Below are 5,545 nucleotides of genomic sequence, written 5' to 3'. Positions count from 1 at the left end.
TATCTTATGGCTCTGCTGGCGAAGGTCCTCACTTTTAGGTCTATAACCCTCCTTATCCCATCGTTTGAGAAGATAGCATGTGGTGCTTGGGTGTTCTGTCTAATAAACCTATGGTGTAGAAGGTCCATGGATTCTGGCAATAGAACCGGAGGATTGATGGTCAAACTTTCATCGCGGTCGTGATACAAGTATTGATGGATATTTTCCATCATTATAGGTTCCCTGGGTGGCAGCTCTGGACGTCTCCGTAGTGACTCCATGTTCTGGAATATTTCATCGACTAGGCTCTACGGAGGTTGCCTTGATGAAGAGGGAATATCCGTTTGCACCGTGGTTGGTTCGATTGGGGTTTGAGTTTGGGTGATGGGTTGTGTATCGGTTGGGGTTTATGTATGGGTAGAGGGCTGTGTGTGGGTAGAGGGTTGTGTATCGGTTGGCAAAGGGGTTTCTTGGGTTGGTTCTTTTTGGGGTGGTGAAGGTTCATCGGGTTGTGTCTGGGGTGGAGGATGTTGAGGTGAAGGTTGGATGTGTGTATGTTCGGGTTCATCGGATAGGGTGATGAAAGGTTGTGTTTCACGAGGAGTTGGTGATGGGGTCAATGGTAGGTTTGGTGTGGGTGATGGAATAAAAGGTTGGTTTGTTTCTGTTGGTGGGGTGGTTGGATTTTCATCGGTTGAGGAACTCAACACGATGGGTTCTTGCTTAGTAGTGAGGGGAACATGTACATTTTGTACATCTTTAGAGGGCTGAGCCTCTGGTTCCCTCGCTTGGGTTCCTTCAGTTATGTATGGTGGTTGTTCTTGTGTTTGTGGTGGTGGTGATGGTGCAGCGGATTCCATTCGCTGGGTAACCGTGGCCTGATTCTCCCCCTCATAAGGTCCAAGACCTTGTTCATCGAGGTCTGGGTCCTCATCGCGTGGCCTCTTTTATGGGCGGCTGCAAGAGCACGAAGCTCTACTCCTCTTCTTCTTTTTCTCCTTCCTGAAGAACGCAAGATACGCCTTCAGGGATGCTTGTCTTCAGCTCTCCTCCATCGTGTGAAGGAGAGAGGTGGTGCGTCTTTGTTCATCAGCAAGGTTCTGGGAGAGAACCCTGGTCGGTTGAATAGCGCAATGGACGAATTTTGCACTTATCTCGTTGAAGGATGAGACAAGTGCCTTGGACAGATCCATTAGATCGGCTCTGGTAGCGAACTCCGTACTTGATGATGAAGTTTGTGGTGGCACGGAGGTAGTGGTGGACGTAGATCAAGGAATGGGAAGGTTGGCGATGAGATTTCTCACCTTTACAGTGAATGAGGAGAAGGCTGCATCGAAGGATGGGCCTGCAGAGGGAGGTGGGGGTGGAGTAGGCTGAGGGATGTGGGCTAGTATTGTGGCGGGGAGTTAGGTGAGGGTGGTTTGTATGGTGGCCATTTGGTGGGTAAGAGAGGCAAGGGTTTCATCGATTGATGAAGTGGTTTGAGGTGGGGCTTGGTGAGGAATTTGGGAGATGATGGTKGTTGGTAGGGTGTTAAGGTTTTGGAGGATAGTGTTTAGCTGGGTGGTTATGTATGTAAGGTTCTCATCAGCCTCAGTTGCCTGGGCCGCGAGGGTGGCGATGGACTGGATGAGGATTTGGTTTCTTTGGGTGGCAAGGGAGGAGGCGGTGTTATGGGGTTGGGTGATGGTTTGCTGGAGCATTTGGAGACGTGTTGTATTGTCTTGGGTTTGGGTTTCAAGTTAGGAGAGGTGTCGTTGAAGGATGGCAAGGGATTGTTGAAGGGTGGTGTTATCGGTTGAAGGTGAGTTGTCAACAATCCCTTGTATGATGAGTTTAAGGTCTTCCAAGGACCGCTGAACTGAGTCAACAAAGGCTTGGAACTCGGCCTTTGTGACCAGGTCGGCTATGGGGGTAACCCCTGCAGCAACGGATGCTATAGGTTGAGCCTCTGCTCCTGAGGCGCCTTCATTGCCTTATGAAAATGTAGGCCGTGAAGGACTTCCATCATGTCCTTGATAGCCCTCAAGTGAGGAGCTATCTCATGATGTTGCTGCATCGACTTCCTCTTCCTCGGCTTCAGAGACCGAGTAAGTGAAGCGTATGTGTGTCCCCTTCGGTAGATCAAATATCGAAGGGGGATGTGCAGGAAAAGGAGATCGCTCTAAATGATCTTGGGGTGTATCAATGTCAGAAGCAACATATACTTATGTGTGTGTGATAGGTTGTGTCGAGCCTTGAGGCAAAGGAGCTCTTATTTCTTCATCACTTCTCTGTTGGGAGAAGGGTGATGGAATATGGGGTTCCTCAGCTGATTCATCTCCACAGGCCCGAAGAATGGCTTTTGGATGGCTGGCTTAGGTAGGGATTGGACTGGGTCGTCCTTGTTCAATACCCTTTTGGCTTTGATCGCCAGAGGTAGATGTGGTGGTTGCCCTTTGGGAAGTGGGTGGAGGATTTGTTTGAGTAGGGCCGGGGGAGGCACGATGAGTGTCATCGTCATCATCATCTTCATCATCCGATAAAGATGCCTCTTGTGCTCCCTCGCTTGTTTTTGGGACGACTCTAGTTACTCTGGGGTAGCTGCCCTCGATTCCTGGGACAGTAGAGAGCGTTCATAGGTTCGGCGGATCTCAGATGTCGATGGAATGACATTGAGCATGGCCCTTGAGAGTGGCCGGTTGATGGTGTAACCCTCCTTCAATAGGGTGGGTTGATGGCCTTGCATTTTAAAGACAGGAGTGAACGGTACTTCAGCCGGCAAACCATGTTTCCTCATTGCCCATATGAAGAGGGCTAGGAAACGAGAAAATAGAATAGCAGATAAGGGCTTGCCGGTGGCCTGGAGTTTGCATTTCTTGACTACCGCCGAGTGGATCTCATTGTATATGAGAAAGGCGTAGTCAAGGTTGAGGTTGAAGAACAGCCCGTACATGATCGTCATTATATTGATGTTTCCTTGGTCCAATGACCCTAGCTTGCATGTGAGGGCCCTGTTCAGGATTGAGAAAAACATGTTCCACATTGGGGGGAGGAATTGGCGTTTGATGTCGGAGACGTTGCGTAGGTAACGATTGTAACCTAGCATCTTAATGAAGCGTAGTATGTCGTCGGTGTTGGGTGATTCGTCATATTCGGCAACGCCAAGCTCTCGACGAGTGGGAATGCACAAAACTCGAGATACTTTCACCTGCAAAATTTTGAGCGAGCAGATCATATCATTTGGAGCATCCATGTCCCTTATATTCCACGACTGTCGGGGTGGAATTCACAAGTTTTCCAGCACCGTTGGATGTACTTTAGTGGTACGTCGGTGTCAGCAAGGGTCAGTGCTGGTAGTAGAATGCAGTCCTTGAAGAACTCGATCATGACGGCGAACCTGTCGTCGAATAGGGTGTTTCTCAGTTCAATTGCGTGGTTGTTTGGCTTCATTGGAAGGAAAACGATTGCGCGGCTATCGGCACCGGTGGACTGAACGTGACTGTTGTTGATCCCAGATCTCTCAATAACACTAATAATCTAGTTATGAATAACCAAACTATAGTGATTTTATGAAGAAAGTTATGAAGTCTCAAGAATAAAGTAAGAAAGTTTAAGAACAACTTTGAGCTTCAAAGGTTTTACTTTATAGATTCAGAAACGTAAAACAACGAGTAAAAGCCTTATTTTTACAATAGACCTAATCATCTATTTATACTAATCGACTATTAAAAAGATAACTATCTAATGCTACTTTCTAGCAAATCATCTATCTAATATATAGGGTTTATCTTTCACATGGATAAACATTAACAATAAGATAAACTTGAATTCCAGCTGTTGATTTGTCATCTCCAGCTATCATTCATGATATGATGATTTCATCCTTATCTTCAAATCTTTACTGCGTAATTGGATATAGTGCTAGAAAATCTTCTAAGTGTTGTTTGTCCAGAGGTTCGATGAGAATGCTTATTTCCATCGCATCCTTGAACCTGTCCATTGATCCTCTGGTTGAACTTGTCTATCGGTCCAATGGTTGAACTATCCATCGATCCAATGGTTGAATTCCAGACTTAGTTGATTCTGCCTTGATGTCTTCATCGGTCTTCTGGTTCTTCATCACTTGTTTTTATTACTTTTTACATCATGAGTTATGGGGTTTAACAATCTCCCCCAAGTGATGAAAAAACAAACACAGTCTAATCTAGACACATGTGTGAAGAACAGACACTAATCTAGTAGAAAAACATCAAACTCCAAATTTTCATTGGATGATGAAATTTCTTTACAATACTGGAAACAAAAATACATCAAGGCAAGATAAGCAAAAGATTTGACTCATCACTAACTACCTGAATATATCTCTTTGAAGCGCAAGAGTAGTCTTCGATAAGCAATGACGGTTGATATATCGTGTATGAGATGGCTCCCCTCTTCCCTTGGCACATGGTTTCTGCCCAGTCTTTCTCTAATGTTTTTCTGAAACCATTCAAGTGTATCTATTGAATACTTGAAGGCTTCAGTCATTCTGAAGAACTTTTTAACCCCAAACTCGTTCTTGTAAACAAGTCCGAGTTTAGGTTGAGTAAGAACTGATGCAGATCGTATCTCCTACAGGCCCTGGAAATCTTCATTTGGAGGAGCGCAGGATAGTCTCTTGATGCCTAGCCTAAAAGAAATTTCAAAGTCTGTTTTGGCTCTGAGCTTTACCAGGGACTCCATTGTTTTTACTATCGCTCGGTTTGTCATTCCAAACCTTATGCCATGATCCTTCCTTTGAGTTGTGTAGGCGTATAATTCAATCAAGTCATATGGATTGAGGTTGATAAGGTCGTTTTCTTTGAACATGCTAATGATCCCATGGGCTCTCTTCATGTTGAACTCGATGTATCGAATAGCTCTGTTGGCAAAAGACTTTATGTTCAAGTCAACGACTCTCCTTATTCCCTCATTCAAAAAGACAGCTCGAGGTTCTTGAGTGGTTTGTCTGACAAATCGTTGATGTAGGAGGTTCATTGACTCTGGCGATAGGATTGGAGGATTGGCTGACAAACTTTCATCGTGATCTTGGTACATGTACTGATGGATATTTTCCATCAAGATTGGTTCCCTGAGCGGCAATTGAGGACGTCTCCTCATCGACTCCATGTTTTGGATAATCTCATCTACCAGGCCTTGTGGAGGTTGCCTTGAGGAAGAAGGGGTATCCGTATGCACCACGGGTTCATAGGTTAAGGGTTGAGTTTCTGTTTGGGGTTGTGTATGGGTAGAGGGTGGGTTTTCTTTGGTTGGTTGGGTAGATTCTTGTGCATGGGTTTCTGTAGGGGTTTGGGGTCGTTGAGGCGATGGTTAGTTTGTTGTGGGTTCTGGTTGTAAGGAAAGGGTGAAGGGTCAAGGTGTTGGAGAAGGGGTTAAGGGTAGGTTTGTTGTGGGTGAGGGAGTGAGGGTTTGGTTTGTTTCTATAGGTGGTGTGTTTGATTCTTCATCGATTGATGAACTCAACACGATGGGGTCTGGTATTGTGGCTGAGGGAACTTGGATATTCTGTTCTTCATCAGAGGGCAAGGCCTCTGGTTCCCTTGCT

Source organism: Cynara cardunculus (assembly GCF_001531365.2).
Source record: "Cynara cardunculus var. scolymus isolate 2C chromosome LG 3, CcrdV1, whole genome shotgun sequence".
Lineage (NCBI taxonomy): Eukaryota > Viridiplantae > Streptophyta > Magnoliopsida > Asterales > Asteraceae > Cynara > Cynara cardunculus.
Note: the sequence above shows the minus strand (reverse complement) of the source record.